At 46.0% G+C, this 17,149-nt stretch overlaps 1 protein-coding gene across 11 annotated transcripts in view; it reads left to right on the forward strand.

Moving 5' to 3' along the window:
- Positions 1-6,871: 6,871 nt before the first annotated feature.
- The window catches only part of CCDC92 (coiled-coil domain containing 92), a 104,448-nt gene continuing 94,170 nt past the window's right edge, over positions 6,872-17,149 (forward strand). For all 11 annotated transcript variants that reach the window (XR_011155368.1, XR_011155372.1, XR_011155369.1 and 8 more), the window contains exon 1: positions 6,872-7,111. The gene's annotated coding sequence lies outside the window, so the exon portion shown is untranslated. The remainder of the gene's footprint in view (positions 7,112-17,149) is intronic.

Consider the following 17,149-nt stretch of genomic DNA (forward strand, 5'->3'; position numbering starts at 1 on the left):
CAGGCTGGCTGCTCCCCCACCCCATGTCCTGACTGTGTGTGCTGCTGCAGGTTGCGAATTGTGCTGTGGAAGTCACTGATGACTGCACAGCAGACTCTGGGTTGGCATTGTTCACTTGATTCTCAAAAGGAAATGGAACTTCATCCTTGCTCCAGACCCAGCATAAATTGCTTTCCTCCCTAGACTGGTTATTTTTAACAATAATTTCTGCCCTCCTGCATCCCTGCAGCCTTTGGATGTTCTTAGGGAGGGTGATTAAAGGGCGTGGGGTGCTTGAAGAGGATCATTTATTTTATTCCATTTTATTTAGGTGTGGTATTTATAAAGGCTCTAAAATTGGCAGTGAGAGAAAGGCAAATATTCTTCTGAACTGGAGACTGCCACAACATAGACAGCTGCAGCCCAGCCTCTCCTTATTTTCCCTGCCAGTTCTCTCAAGCATGACCTGGTTTGAGGACCACCTTCAGTGAGATCAAAAGGTGATTTTCCCTGGGCTTGCTCCACATGCCACTTCACTTTCACACCACCTGTCAGCTGGGTGGCAAGTGAGACAGGAATGAATTCTGGCCTCCCTTGAACCATGAACAACTCCAGGCAAGACAATGATGCAGTGAAGGTGAAATTAGATCTGAGAGAGCCTAAAAAGCTCTAGAGATGTGTTCTTGCCATGGTGAGCTGAGGAACACAGGGAAATGGTTACTCAAAACTCTCTCATCAGCTGGGGATTCTTTAATCTGTCCTCCCTGGTGCATTGCATGTCTTCCTGTGAAAGGATCCTGGAAATACGAAGGCATACAGTTGCTGAGAGAGCATGGATGTTTGGTGCTCATTTCTGCAGGACTTTTCAGCTACAGAGCAGAATGCTTCTCACATCTTTCTTCCTTCCTCGCCTGTCTTGCCTTCTTAATAACAGCAGTCCTGTGAAAGGGAGGTTTGCTCCCTTGAAAACTTTGGTTTTCTCTCTGGCTCTCAAGAAACACCAATGTTTCCAAATTTTTCATGGAATAAAATTTCAAAACATCTTGCTTTGCAGAGGGAAATAAATTTTGCTCCGACATTTTTTGACCAAAAGTTTTGGTATGCTCCAAATTGAAGTGTTTCACTTTAGTTTGTTCAATTAACCCTGAAAGCTTTAACTCCATTCAGTGCTGAACATCAGCCTTGAATTGTGTTTCCTTCTAGCAGCTCTCATGCAGTAACTTAATACCTGTATTTTTCAAGGAACAATGTGCAGCTTCTGTCATGTCTCACAGACCTTAAGAGTCTCTGCACCATGGCAGATGGAGTCCTCAAGGAAACAGCCTGCAGGAAAGATGAGACATCTAAACCACAGCCCAGTGATACTGTATACTTATAGGAAAATGAGGTTTTAATGGTTTATTGAACACATTCAAACCAAAACATAGTTTCTGATTTTGTTCCAACTAGCCCTGAAGAAAATACTTCTTCTTGACTTTTCTTAATTGAAGAAAAAAAAAAACAAGGGTATTTTTATTTCTTTATTGTGAAAGGAAAGAAGGTTCAAAATCAGGATGTTTTTCTCCCTGAAAATTTCAATTTTGTGAAAACTGCCTCTTTACTGGGCAGCCTTCCCAAAGGGAATCCCCAGCCAGCCCCAGTGCTAATATCAGTGCACAGTGTTTGGAGATGATCCAAAGGTCATTCACGCCATTAGACATTTTTATCGTGGACTTGAATAAACTTTGGACCAAGCTCTTTTGGCAAGAGCATTCACAATCTGGAAACCTAAAAATAAATCCTGATTTGGAGCCATCCACAGCTTTTCAGTCACCATGATGGTACATTGGTATGAGCTTGTCAGAGAGGTGATGAGGTGATCTGGTCTTCTCTCTGGCCAGAGAATCTTTAGCTGTTTGTTGAAATAAACAAGGGAGAAGATGGTGTTCCACAAACTCAATGTTAAGACCTCTTGATGAAGAATTTTCCTGTGAAGCATCAACCCTGGAAGGTTCAGATGGAAGGTGTTGTCTCAAGGGATGATCTGGTTTTCTCTTCAAGAAGATTTTCAGCAGTAATAGCTCCTGGAATATGTAAGACTGTCATCCTCAGTCCTAGGAAATGGAGAGTTCCCTCCATGATGCAGTTTGTCTGCAGCAGTAGTTTTGGGGGCCAGCAAAAGGGGCTGTGCTAGAAGGGAAGACAAACTGGTCAAAGCACAGAATTTACACTTTTCCTTGTTTGTCTCCTGTCCATGATCTGAGACGTTCCCAGGAATCCAGGGTGAGAAGAAAACCCTTGGTAACAACGAATCCCTGTCCTCCCATTCATTGTGCCCATTGCTGTGCACCAGGAAGGGATGGCTCTGAAGCACTGACAGGGAATCTCATGCTGTAATTACCATGTCTAAACCCTTGCACCTGGAGTTCATTCAGCTCTGTACAATCACCTGAGTCAGATCTGTGTGTGGAAAAAGCAAAGTGTTTCCAGCATCTCGGTTTTATTTCTACTGCCACAAGAGTTTCCTTGTGTCTGGTACTGCTTGCTGGCTGATGAAGCCTTGGCTGAACACAAGTAACTGGTCACTTGCTGAGGTTATATAAGTGGCCACATGAGAGAGAGAGAGAGAGATGGAGAACGTTAGAGGCTCTTGGTCAGGTGGCAGGGCTTGCTTGTGCCAACAGACTGTGGTGGATGTCAGTCCTAATTGCCACAGTGCTAGTGACAGCATCCTGCTGGAGCAATGTTGGTGGCTGTGGTCAAGCCACCAGGAAGTCCATCCAAAGGGCACCATCTTCAACTGGTTGGTCTATTTCCTTCCTCCATATCTTTTTCCATCCATCTGGGTACCAGATCCTTTGTTTTCTATCCACAACAGGAAGGAGTTTGCCCTCTCCATGAGGTTTATAGCCACCACTCTTTTCTGTGGGTCCTTCATCAATTGCTTGCTGTGATTCTTCTGATTCCCAAGACAGCTCTCACAGCTGCAGCAGTCCCTGTTTAAGGGTGTTAAGTTGTGGCAGTAATAATGCTGGCCCTGGTGAGAATACAAATGTGTAGTTTGTTGATCCTGGCCTGCAGAGCAGTACTACTGCCTGGCAACTACACCGCAAGAGCTGGCAGGCAGACTGATTTCCAGCTCACTGCTCTGAAAGGGGAAAGGGTGTTTTCAAATTTCTTCTTTCCCTTCGTCTCCTCCAAGTCAGAGCCTGCCAGGAAGCTTTGGAGAGAAGCTCTGGTGTTCATCTGTGTCTCCCAAGCTGAGAATCATGGCCAGGCTCTTTCTCCAGGACTTGGATACCCAGCAAAATTTGCAGCGAGTGGGGGTCACTGGAGGTGGAATGTGAGCCAGACCCCCAGCACATGGGGTGGGGAAGAACTGGGGTCCTGACAGAGCATGTTTTTGGGGGACTCCTGCCAGAAATGGGGGTCACTTCTAATCATCCACTGGTCAAACAGGCTAATTCTAAAAGCAGGAGCCGGGTTCCAGATGCTCGTGTGGTCACACGTTACAGGGAGCATCACACACTGGTTCCCTGTCGCTGAAGAACAAAGCACACACCAAGAATGCTTGGCTGAATCAGGATGTGCTTAGATGTCCTGTGGCTCTCTATGAATTAGCCCTGCTGAAGGACATCAGAGACACATTCTGGGCTGGCAGCATGTCACACCTCCACTCTGCATTGCCCAAGGATGTGAAGTAATTCAGCACCTCAAGAGGGAAAGATGCACATTTCTGCCCTGTACCACTGACACTCCCTGAATCTACAGTGTTCAATCCAGGTCCTCTGGGACACCCAGGGACACATTACACTCAGTTATTCTAAGGCTGTGTCTTGCATGTGGCTTACTGGGACTGTCCTGCCTGACAGGCAGGAACTGTGGAGAAATGGGGCTTATGAGCTGTGTCTGTTGCTGGCACTTTGCCACCATCCCCTCTACAAGGAAACCTGCAAACCCTTTTTGGGAGCAGCATATTGTCCTAAGCACAATCATGTGTTCACTGCATAGAGCACTTAAATATGTGTGTGTGTGTGTGTGTGTGTGTGTGTGTGTGTGTGTGTGTGTGTGTGTGTGTGTGTGTGTGTGTTAGGGGCCAGCTTTTCATTGAAGCCTGGTCCCATTTCAGTCTCTCTTCCTGAATGTTCAGTGTTCAGAGGCCTGAGCTAAATATGAGTGAAAATGTGCCAGGGGGCTTTGCTGGGGTTGCTCACCAGCAGAACAACGATGCCAGCAAATTAGGGGAAAACAAGCACCACCTGATTTGTTCTTGCCCAAGGGCAACATTCATTTATGCATCCTGTTTGCTCCATATAACATGGGTACACATATGTTACCCTGTCCAACCAGCTACAAAAATGCTGTGGATCCTTGGGGGCCCTTGGGAGGCCTGGAATTATCTCTTCTCAGGATGTCAGTGAAATGTTTACATCCATGAGGTGCAGTGTGAATTGGACATTGCTGCATAGTGGAGCTTTCTGATTTAGCTTAGGATGGGGCAAATGCAGAGCACAGAACAGCCCTCATGCAGATGTTCCTGTGTTTCTTTGAAATGTTTAAATTATCTGCAGGGCTCCATAAGGGAGCAAAGCCCTGATCCAATGCAGTTAAGGTGACACTGCTTCGTATCTGCCCAGGGATCATTTTTTAAGTGCACTCTCATGGTCTATGAGTTTTAGGCAGTTTTGTCATTAATTCACCTTTTACAGCAATATCATCTCCAGCGTTGACAGTTTGCAGCATCAAATTTACCTGTCAGTGTGTTTGTGAAGATGATAAAAAAGCCTCCACACCTCATAGGGGCAGTATGGGTTTGGTTTGGAACTGGCTTGGGATGGGATGTCAGTTTGCACAAAATACACCCAGGAACTCTTCACCTGCCCCCAAGGAACAGCCACCTCAGGGTGAAAGGCAGCAGCTGTTTCATCCTTCACATAAATAGTGATAAAAGAATGCATGGCTGAAACTTCAGAGGGGGATCTCTGTTGGCAAAAGTTAATTGCCCTGTTTGAAAATGGTCTAAAGAGAAAGGTTAATGCCCAGGGATTGTACAGGCACAACCTTGATTTTCCGTCTGCTTTGATGTCTCAATTAGTAGAACTCGGGGCAAGGGCAAGGGGGAGCAACTCCTTGGATGTTTCCAGCTTTTTGGGGGGGGAAGAAAAAAAAGGTTTATTTATTAGAATAGGCAGGTCACAATTTAACTGAGAGATTGTTAAAGGAATTCAGAGCCTGTGGGATTTATGACAAGGTGATGAAAGAGGAAATCTGATAGTTACTCAATAAGCTTCTTTTTCCAAGAACATAAAGTTTAAAAAAAATAAATTTAAAAATGAGGATTTTTTTTTTTTATGAATGGGTTCTTGTGGTGTACAGGCTGCTAACACTATCAACATTGTTTCTGGGGAACTCCAGGCATCTAATCAATCTTCATTCTGTAAGAAAACGTTCCAAATTATACGAAAACCACATGGCTTCTCCTGTTTGTAGGGAAAAACCTGACCTGACCCCATCTGTGCTCCAGAATGGCTGAGTTCCCACCTTAGGACTAATTCCAGCAAGACCTGTGATCCATTTTCGTTGTCCTAGCACAGAGAAGAAGGTGCTTTGTGTAAAGATGCAGCTTTCCTTAGGATACAAGGGAGTTATTCCAAGGAACGTGTGGAGGGAAAGATGGAGCTGGGATGATTACAGTGGATATCCAGGCCATTCCAGGCCCTTCGTGTCTTTCTAATTATCTGCCTGAGCTTGTTTCCCCTGCAGACTCCTTGCTGCCAGATCATTCCCACAGGTTCCATTGCTGTGTCAGATGCTGGCGTGCTGTCTGCTCCTGCTCCAGCACTGCCCAGTGGGAGGCCAGCCCTTGCTGGCTGCTTCCACAGGGCATGTTACAATCCCTCTTTAAACTGCAGAGAGGTTGGGAGCAGCCACCTTCAGACAACATCTCTTCCAGCGCTCTGAGGGCAGAGTTGCTTTCATTTGACCTTTCTACACACGCACATCATGCCACAGACATGGTGGCTGTAAAATAAATGTTTGTTATATGTGTATATATAAAAATGCAAGTTCACAAAGCAAAAGGCATTTTTTTTCCTTTGAAGAAAAGGGACTTCTGCTGAAAAGATGTTATCCTTTGAAGACTAGTAGTTCGTCCCATAAATTACCCTGCTGTTTCCTCAAGATCTTGTGCAGAAGTGTTGTGCATTCTGGTCAGTGTTTTCAAAGCCTGGTTCAAACTAAAGCGAACTGCAACAAGTCATCTCTGGAAAGCAACTGAACTGTGAATAGCTCTGGAGATCAAAAGAAAGAAGCTACTGACAAGACAAATGAGTTGGCTCTTTAGACATAGGCTGCAGGGACAGGGCTTGCTTCCAGTTTCCAAACTTCAGCAAACACAGGAGACAATTTTAGATTCTACATCTTGGCTTCTGAGAACGGGGAGCAATGTGTAAATAAAATTAAAGGTAACACGATGTAGGAGAGCACTAGACTGGGATCCCTCAGGTGGCTGGACTAGCTGGGTCATGGGAACTTCTCTGTGCTCCGTTTTTCCAGAGGACAGCCTGCTCTTTTGCAGCAGACTGTGGCAGAGAGCAGGATTAGTTCACGTAGGAAAATAATCCTTCACGTAAGAAAATCTTTTTCATAGGCCCTTGCATAAAGAAACCCCCTTTCAGTTGTTTATAGTATAAACTGCCATCACAAGAACTGAAATCTGTCCTTGTGTATTTTCCCTCTTGTACTGCTGCTGCTGTACCTGCTCTGACCAGCCACACCTGAGCTGGTCATTGGCCCTGAGGGCATCATTAGTCCTTAATGACCCTGACGAGCCTCACCTGGGGCCTCCACCCACACTCTCTGCCCAGGGGGTGGGTCCTTGAATCCAATTAAGCTCAGACCTGAGGTTTTTGTCTCTCAGAGCTGTGCTGTGGGGATGTCTGCTCGTGCCTCCGGCAGCCCATGCCAGTGGCTGCCCAGGGACTTTGCTGATGCGGTCTCTGAATTGTTGACTGTTCTCGTCTTGACCTTGGATGTTCCTTGAACTTGCTTGGTGATGACCGGACTGTGTCTGACCCTGATCTGAATTCCCAGCTGTGCTGTGGGTTCAGCTGAAGCTGGCTGCCACCTCCACTGCTCTGCTCGCTCCTCTCAGGTATGGTGGGGCTGGGGCTGGTTGGCACAGGCCTGGCACTGCTGGCCTTGTTACTCTGCTTGGTGTTTGGCTCCCTCTCCTGAAAGGAGCAGCAGGCTTTTGATGCTCTGTGGAAAACCTTCACGCAGAAGATGCCCACTTAGCAAAGGATCTGTTGTGAATAATTGTAGCCTTTCAGGTCACAGCGTTCTCAGGCTTTACTGGCTTTCCTGACCAGATCTGCTTCAGGCTCTGCCTGTTTCAAGACTGGCCCTTTCTTCCCTTTATCTGAGGGGAGCAGCAGGTGTCTGGAGAAGTCTGGCAGAGCTGATGCTTCACGGGTTGGTGCCACATTACTGACTTTGCTAGGCTGCTGCAGCTGACTTGGGTTACCTGCCTTCCCCAGCCCATCCAGAGGCCAGAAGGCTGAGGACCTTTCCTTTAGCATTAAAAAAAAAAAAAAATTAATTCCTACAAGCAGCTACAGCTGTATGGAGCTGCTTCTTGCGTGTGTATCTAAGTCACATCTGGATTATTAGACAAGGTATCCATAATCTCAGCCTAGCAGTGCCAAATGCCCCAGCACGCTGCCTCCCTGGGGCTGGCAGCACAGATGTCCCCCACCCGTGCCTTGGCTCTGCGTGGCCTCACGTGCACACAGGGTTAGCTCGTGAGTAGCTCCAGGGTCTGGTGCAAGGCTCTTTAGTCCCACAAAAAAAGGGAGAAAGAAAATTAAGTCCTCGGAGGTGAACCTGCCTGTACAAATGTTTTCCTACTCAAATGTTTTCTGAAATATAAAACACCTGCCATCTGGGTAAATACACCTCAAGGAGAAAGAGGTAGTGTCTGGGGCAGGTAAGCCTGCCTGGACCTTCTCAAACATATTTGGAAAAACACAGTCAACTGGAGAGTCCTAAATATTGGTGCTTCAGCACTGCTGCACTGGTCTTTGTTGCCCAGAAAGCTTTGGTTGCTAGCATTCATATGACCAAACCAAAATATTTAATGGTGTGTACAGGCTCAAACATCTCTCAGGGGACCAGTCTGTCTTATCAGTGACAGAAACAACTGCCAAGGTTGTTATCTGAATGCTGTGCTGAAGGTAACGTGGTCTAGGTGAGGGATGGAGCAATACTTTACTATATCCTGACATCCCTCTGGCCATGGACCAGGTTTACCCTTCTCTTGACAATCAGCTTGTAATTTTTTTTTCCTGGAGTGCCAGGATCCAGTGCCATTAAAGGCCCTGACATTCAATGTGCTGTACAGCAACCCTTAAAATGTATAAGTAAAAGGTAGGTCAGGGAGATGGTGAAGGCATTGTGGTTTAGATGGCTACAAAAGCAGTGGCACATGTCCCCTCATGACTGTTCCTGAGCCATGTGAGCCAGTGGCTTGTCCTAGGTCAAAATTAGGGCAGGGTGAGGTCTAGATGGCCTGACTGCTGGTTTTTTTCTTCCCACCCTGCAGACTATGAAAAAACACTATGATTTTATTTATCCAGGAGACCAAGGCTGCTCTGACAGCCAGATTGGTTCCCTGAATGAGGAGAAAAAAAAGGCGTATTTTGGAACCCTTTCTGTGGAACACACATGCACTTGCTCTCTTCTTCTTAAATATCATCAAGGAAAACTGAGAAAATTCAGCAAGAAATGTGTCTTGAGCTTTCCTTGTCTACCTTCAGTGTGTTTTTGTTTCTTTCCAAAACAGTTAGATTTCCAGACAAAAAGAATTGGGACTTTGCTTTGAGTTTCTTGGCTCTTCTCAGTTCGTGTTTCCCTGGCCATTCCTTTATTCAAACAAAGGCTTTTGTACATAGTATATGAAGTTGAACCGAGGGCAAATATTATTACAGTCTCATGTTCTGAACTGACACCAACCAAGCCTCCCTCTGCAGTGCTCCAGCAGGATTTCATGTCAAGTTGTTCCCCTGCTCCAAAGGTCTGACTGTGCCCTTCTTCAGCACAGTCATTTGAGTCCTTTGACTCTGCAGGGCAGGGCTGTGAGCAGTGCTGTTGAGAGAACGCTCCCTGCCCGACTCAGACTGGGTTGCACAGCTGAAATCCAGGTGCTTTGTCTGGGGAAGGCAAGTGCTGGGACTTGCAATGGGCTGCAGAGTAGGAAGAGGGAAAGCAACAGTTAGATCTGGACCCTGACCGTGGACAGGGAGCAGCACAGAGCTCAGAAATTAAATAGGTTTGAAGGAAAGGCACTTGTCCAGGGACAGGGTGGAAAAAAATGACTGGAGGATAACATCCAAGGCCAGCTAATAGGCTGATCATTATCTCTTCCTACTTTCATCTGACTCTTTTACCATTTTGCCTTTTCTTGATGCCTTCCTCTTTCAGCTGTTCCACTAATTACTTCCGTGCTTAACTTTGAAGCCCTCCATGGCTGTTACTTATTTTCCCTTTCAGCTGGTTAATAGTTATCATCCATAAAGCTCTCCTCTTTAGCAGCAGCAAAAAGAAGGCAAGCAGAAAAGGCGTTGGGTGGAGGAGGCTGAGCTAGTAAGGAGAGGAGTCCTATCCCTTTGTGGAGACATCCTGAAGAGACTCTGAGTCTAGTCAGATATTCCTGCAATTCCAAGAGCTGTATAACTGAGGAAACTGTGGCCTGAGACATGCTGTCACTGTGCTGGAGTACTTTGTTGTTAGAAACTTGTGCTTTGGGGTCATGTTTTTCCCACTTAAGCCTTTGGAACTGGGATTTAACAGAAGTTACAGCTACTAGTAAAGCCCTAAAATATACTGAAGTGCCAGACTTGATACTGGGAGGTGGCTGCCCCTGGGCTTTAGGAAAAGGGCATGAAGGCAAAGAGTATGAAACATTATGATCCAGTAATTGCGATATCCATCCAACTGCTCACCCTGCCCTGGTCTTTTCTGTCCCTATCAATCTTCCTGTTGACCCAAATCTTCCCCTGCTTTGGAGTTTATGGTTCAAGTGCAGCCTTCCCTTGCCCCATTGATGGGAGCCTGCATGCACATGTTACCTGGGTGTGGGTCTGGCTCTCCCTGGGAGCTGGTCCTTCTCCCTGGGAGCTGGTGGTGTGACTGCTGTCTCCTGGGAGCTGTTTTGGCAGGGCTTCTTTAATCTTGTGCACTTTGGAAAGTTTCCAGACTGTCTTTTTCTGCCCCCTTGCAGACTCACAGCTAATACACACATTGCTTTAATTTGTTCTTCAAATGAAACCCAATTATACCTGTAGGTGCCTGGCTGTTAAGTCAGTAATTTACTTCACGGTAGCTCAGCGTGTTTTTTAAATGCCTGGTTTGCTGTGGGGTGTCTGTTCATTGCAAGGCTGTGCAAACCTGTAAAACAGCACTGGAAAGAATTTCTTAAGGGGAATAAAAGAGGCTCAAGGTGAACCATGCTTTTTCTGTTTACCCATAGGGCCATAAAAGAACTAAAGTGTTGGTGCTGCTTTACAAGCTTTTCAAATTTGTGGACTCTGTCATTGTTGGTCTGTGTATTTGTTAAGGATTTGGAGACAGAGAGAGAAACATTGCTTTTTCTCCGTATTCTCTACGGGGTATCTGTATGGATTGTGTGAAGTGGGATGAGCTTCAAGTGTCAAAGCATCTTTAATATCAAAACATCTTTTCCAGCCTCTCTACTGACATTGTATTTTCCCATGTCTTGTACCTCATCCTACACCTGATTTGGACTGACTCTGCCCACATAAACTAAGTTCCCTGGTAGATTGGATATGCTTCCCAGAAAGTTTTCTGAATGACCTAAAAAAAAAACCAAAAAACCAGAAGCCAGTGATTCAGGTCACAGATGCTGGCTGCCAACCCGTGTGGTAGCTAGAAGGGGTGATATTCAGATGCTTTTTGGCTCTCCTTTGCCCAAGTTTGTTGTCACTTCTCTGCTCCTCCAGAGCTGAAGGCAGCAAAGATGGACACTCCAGATGGAGGCCTGCTTTGCCAGGGTTGTTGAGACTTGCTGAACAGATTGGATGTGTGTGTTCATCCTGGGATAAACAGAGCAGCGTCACTGGAACTAGTGAGCCGGGGCTGGCTAATGCACTGGGAGAGAAACAGAGATGGGGAAAGACCGAGAGCAGTGGGCCAGGGAAGGAGGGGTTTGGGCTGGTTGGAGGCTGCCAGGCTGCATTTCATCCTGCTCCATGGCAGCAGTGCTGCAGAGCCATCTGCAGAGAGCAGACACACTTGGAGGAACCGGAGCAGCAGCTGCTGGCAGCTGCAACACCAGTTGTGCTGAAGTGGGGGAAGCAGCCCTGCACAGCCCCAGGACTGCATGAGCAGTAGTAGGTTTATGCTGCAGCAGCCAAAACTTTAGTTTAAATAAACCAAATCTGTCTAACCTCAAAGCTGCAGGCATTCATCAGCCTTCACAGAGGCAGTGTGTCCTTGGGCCAAGTGGGACATTTGCCTGACGATTTATCCTGCAGGAGCTCTTAGTTCCCAACTGGGTTAAAATTCTAGGCAGTCTTCTGCACAAAGCTTCACTGGTCTTCTTCTGAGGATGCTTGAAATAGGGCCAGGGATCTTTGTGGAACAATTCTACATACCCAGCAGCACCAGTCTGTGATGGTTAAATTGCAGTCCTTTCCAATCCGTGTGGTTTTACTTGGTCCTCAGAATTGTGGTCCCCAAAAGTAACAACTTTCCTTCTTTCAGCTCTGTTTTTGCATGCTTGTTTTTAAAGCAGAAAAGAAAAGTATTTCAAAGCTTTCTCTGTGTTAGGACTGTGTTTCTGGTGATGTGGCTTAGACTGGATTGCTGTGTTCAGTAAATGGTATAAATGGTATTTGCCTCATTGACAATAATTCCTCTCCACTGCCTACCCCCTTACAAAGTAATCAGCTACGTGTAGCTTTAACAGGAGGCTCAAGCAATATCATGGACTGACTTTGCTCAGATGGGTGCTTGGAAATGAGAAGAGAATCAAAAGACATTGCTGCCCTGCTGGGAAACAGCACAGGGTCACCTCTCTTGATAATGTGCAGTGCTTTAGGTCTTTCTAAGAAACAAACAAGGCTACATTTTCAGCACTGAAATCTTGGTAGCCTCAGGCTTTTGGAAAGTTCTGTTTCATTTAGATGCTGGCATTTACTTTTGTTTGCTTGGACTATAAGGACCTTTTTATTCTGATCCTCAAGAGCTGTTTACCATTCAGCACATGTGGTCTGCATCTCTCACACTAAAATCTTTTGAGGACTTGGCAACTTTTTTTAGTTCTCTGATCAATGCTGGCTAAGGAACAATGGTAAAAGCCCATGGAAGTGTGTTGCCCAAAATGTGCTGTGCCTGTTCTGATTAACTAGCAGCCTCAGCTGAGGTGGAGGTTGCTGGCTTGATTGTTTATTTCAGGAAGGCTGGTGCCAATCTGGAGTCACTATGCTGAACTCAAAGCAGGTGTGTCACTGTAAAACCAGAGGGCAGCTTTGCTACCCACTTTTGTGTCTGCGCAGAAAGTTCAGATCAGTTTTGCTTTCTACCCTGATTTACAGCGTAGAGCTTCTGTGTACTGTTGGCACTTTCCTTTGGTCAGTTCCATGGACAGCTCTTAGCTAAGGATGCATAAAGCTGGCACCAGGGCCTGTGTTCTGCCTGGGCATGCTCTGCATTGGGCCTCAGTGGAATCTCCTATGCATGAAAACCAAGGTTTATGCCTTGCAATAGCTTTTCTATGAGCTCTTGTTACTCAGAGTATCCAAGAAACAAGACTTGGCTTCAAGCCCCCTTGTGCACAGTTGAGGGGAAGGGTGTTAACCCAGTGGGGGAAAGCATCGCCTTCCTGCAGCACTTCTCATTTAGCAGCTTGGAAACTTGCCAAAGAAGCAACTTCCCATTGCTAAATGTTGCACTGTGAATGTCTGCGAGAGGTGTTTGCAAAGGCAGGGGAAATGGGCCATGCTGGTTTTTGAAGAGGAGGAAGATGAGGGGAGGAAAAGCAGCAGCAGATTCACAGCGACTGCTGAGAATGTCACAACAACAAAGTCCTAAAGGGAACATTTTGCCTGTGCCCTGGATCAGCCTGAGCTCCTCCTAATGAAGCTGTCGTTGGCTGAACCTGAGATGCAGTGAAGCCTCTGAGCTGACGTGTTCTGCTTAGGTGTGATACTGTAGAGTTGAATCCGTGTGTGCAAGGAGAGGTCAAAAATGGGGTTTTTAGCAACTAAATCCCAATAGCTGCATCAGCACAGCTACTGAAGTCTTCTCTCTTTTTTTACAAATCTACCAGCACCATCCTAGGTGTTAATTTTAGAGGATAATCTACATATCTGCACATGTGGGTTAGAGCTCACTGCTGATCTGAACCTGCTTTTCTCTAAAGCTTTCAACATGCCTGAAGCTCTATCTTTATAAGCTGCTCCTCTCTGTAAAAGAGCTAAACCAACTGTAGAAATCCAATTCCCTCCCCCCTAAACTGGGAGTGTTTGTGGGTCAGGTGCAGAACCTGTCACCTTTTCCTGTGAAAGGTGATGTGAAGTTGTTGGGATCATCACCTTGGGGTGGAGGAAACAAGAACTGGGTCCATTACTGGCCAGTTTAAAGAGTTGCCCTTCCACATTCCACCTCACATGCAGAGGATTGCCCACCACAGGGCTGGTGTGTTGGCTGTTGGTGGCAACGAAGGACAGAAACCAGGCCCTCAAGGGACCCTTGTAAGATCACAGTGCCATAGGAGCAGCTCCTATGGAGAGCTCCTAGGAGCCCTCTAACTGTGGAGTAGCCCTAACCATGCTGGGCAGGGAGCTCTGGAAATGCAGAACATAAACCCATCCCAGCCAGGTGGCTCCCAATTGCAGGAGCACTGCACCCAAGCATGGTCATAAAAATAACTAAATTATGTTTAACTTCACTGATGGGTTTGTGCAGCTTGTAATGGCCACAGCTTAGCAAGACACCTATTAATTAAGCAATATTGTTAATTAATAAGCAATTATTATAAATAATATATAAAATCTATAAAAATAATAATTAAGCAATATTAATTAAGCACCTATAAATTCAGGACACTACTACCTCTATGCCTTGCTTTGCTTTACTGGAGTACAAAGAAGTCTGGTTCTCTTCCTATCAGTTCATTTTAGCAGCAAAGTGAAATAACTGTCCACTGTGCTGGCCTGCTTGTACCTCTTGGACTCTGTGCTTGAAGGAAAAAAAAATAGAAACTCGAGGGTGCAAGTCATGGAATGGGGGGAAGTCCGTCACTTCCTCAGGAAACACCTATAACAACAGTGCTTGGAAAAAATATTCAAGAAAACCTCTCCTGTTTTGATTTTTTTAAAAAAACTTCTCTGCTCTAACTCCACAGCATTCTCCTTTTATTTATTTTCCTAGAGACATGGTCCAATTTTTATATTTTGCTGAGTTAAATGAGCAATAAGTAGTAATCAGATGTTGACATAAAGTTATGTGTACACCTGCTGACTGACTCATAAAGAACAAGAATGCTTTTAGTTAAGAAATGGCAAGAAAACTAAAATACAGCAATTAACTTCACTAATAAGAAACCCAAGCAGTTAAATTATATACATTTATTAAATCACACAAGACTTCTGAATGACCTTTTTAGTTTGATGCTGCCTGATGAAAGCAATTCTGACTTCAGTTCTGGTTCAAAAAACCTAGAATCCTTCAAGGTTTTCCAGCCAAACTGTGTATTTAAAGATTTTAAAGGTGAAAGGGAGAGGGAGTGATGGTGCCCATCACTGTAAATTCTTATCTCCCCCAACTCTGAGTGCCAGCTGGGCGTGTGACTCTTGGATTATTAATGCCTTGGTGAATTCTTAGAAGGTGTAAAATTATCACTCAGTGCCCCAATCAGGAACACAGGAGGTCTGTCAACAGTGAACTGCAGAGATGTGTGTGCACCTGTGTCTCCACTGGCGCTCAAGGCGTTGAACTGAGGGCCTGCAGTGCAAAAATGTGGGAGCTGCTGCCATTCCAAACACCAGCAGAGCTGCTGGCTGAGGGCTGGGGTAGGTCTGGGTCTGAGCACGCTGGGACCCGTGGGGATTTCTTGCAGTTTCTATGGGTCTGAGGCACCAGGAAACAACAGCACTGAGCTCCACTTATAACTGACCCAGCCAATTCAGATATGTGCTTTATGTTCATACTAACTCTGGTCTTTGAGTGCTCTCAGAAGACCTTTTTATTTAGACAAATACAGTATTAGTAGAGTCTGACTTGTTTTAATCAGTTCTCTCAAGCAGATGACTTTGCACTGGTGTTGGGCAGTGTAAAGCTTTAGCCCTCTTTGCAACAAGCCCAGAGTGAGTTCAGAGCTGTGACGTGTCTGTGAACAGCATGTCAGTCTTTAATGGTTTTTCAGTCCAAAAAAAGTAAATCCTAGCAAAGGGGGAATTTGATCCTCTCACCATGTGGCAGAGAGAAATCAGAGAGGTGGCCTTGAATTTCAAGCATGAGGCTTGAGTGTCTTTGAACTAACTTCTGGGCCAAGAGCAGTACCTCAGGAACAGGATATGTGATGTGAATTTTGCAGCCTATAACTGCTTCCTAGTTAAGACAGACACTGATAAGCTGTACTCATGAGGTGTGCAACAGCTCCAAAGGTGTTCTTGGTAATGTCTCAGTGGCCCCTTGCCTGGCTCATTTACAGGCTGAATTAGTGCTTGGGGAGTCTGGGAATTCACAGCTCTTGGTTAATATGGATTAATCCAGAAAAACCACACGTGAGTTTTGGTCACAAGGGTAACACAGAATGTCACAACGCAGAATTAGACTCTTGACAAACATCTTCCTGGTGGTGGACGATGGGGTGATTTTGGGTGGCTCTGTGTATGAAATGCTACAAACCTGAAAGACTGGAATGGAAGGGCAGCCACTCAGTGAAGGGCCAGGGTCTGGGCTGCTGTCACACTGACAGTCCTCCCAAGGAGGACCTGAGGACGAGGGCAGGCCAGAGCAGTCTGGGCACGTAGCTGGAGCTTGCACTCAGACAGCATTTCTGAGCTGAGCAAGTCTGGTCTATCAAAAGGCTGTTTGACCAGCCTGCATTCCTGCTGCTCCTCTCTCCACCAGGCAATTTAATGGGGCTGCTGGGACAGAGCTTTGCTTGTTCAAATTTCAAAGAGCATTGCAAGGAATGCAAGGAAGTTGTTGGACATGTTAATCAAAGAAAACTCATATTCAGGAGTTTGATTTATACCTGTGCACTACACACAGATCGTGTAGGCTGCTAGATTGACGCTCAGGCTACAGGTTGTAAAACTTCTCATGTGGATTCTGCCCTCTGCCCCTTCCAGCCACATCAGACTGGAAGCAGTTCGTATCTGTGTCCCAGATGCCTGACATGAAAGAGGGTCACTCTCGGACTGTTGAGAGGGAGTTGTGCCCTCAGAGCTGCTCTGTACCTTCTTTTTCTTTCTCCTCTTCTCCGGCTCAGATACATTCACTTAAAAAGGGCTAGGACACCAAACAGCCCTTGTCCAGGATCCGACCCTGTAACAAAGACCGTGCACTCCCTAAACGTAAAAGAGTCACTCCTGTGAAAAAACAAGAGGGTATTTATCCCTGTCTACCACATCTGCAAACTCCAGCTGCAATCTAAAAGCTGAGCTAACGTCTTTGTTGTCATTAGTGCCTCTTTGTAGGAAACCCTGCCCTGGAATTGCTTGCAGAATACATCCTTCACGCAAGCAAACAGCGATAAGTAGCGCAATGTGTTGCAGTGCTGTAGTGTGCCCTCCTTCTGCAGCTCACAGCATGGAATGCAGGCACTGAAAGGCCACCAAATTGCCCACAGAATGTGTGCTCATGCTTGTGACGCTCTTGGAGAGATTAGGAGCCAATCCTGAATTCTGAGCTCCCATTACCAGTGCAGTTCATTCATGAGGCCTCAAAAACGCTGGCAGCTTTGATCCTTTCAAGTCCTAGCATATAACTGGGGATGCCAAGCTCTGACTTCAAAGTCTGTCAGTCCCCAGATCCATAAACTGATCAACAAGCACTTGCATGTCATCATGCAGAAGGACTGATGAAGGGGTGGGGTGGGAGCGCATTCCTTCCTTCCCCAAAACTCCTGGGCCATGCCTGGAGGAGGCTGGATGCTTTGGTG

Source organism: Aphelocoma coerulescens, chromosome 15 (genome assembly GCF_041296385.1).
Source record: "Aphelocoma coerulescens isolate FSJ_1873_10779 chromosome 15, UR_Acoe_1.0, whole genome shotgun sequence".
NCBI classification, from domain to species: domain Eukaryota; kingdom Metazoa; phylum Chordata; class Aves; order Passeriformes; family Corvidae; genus Aphelocoma; species Aphelocoma coerulescens.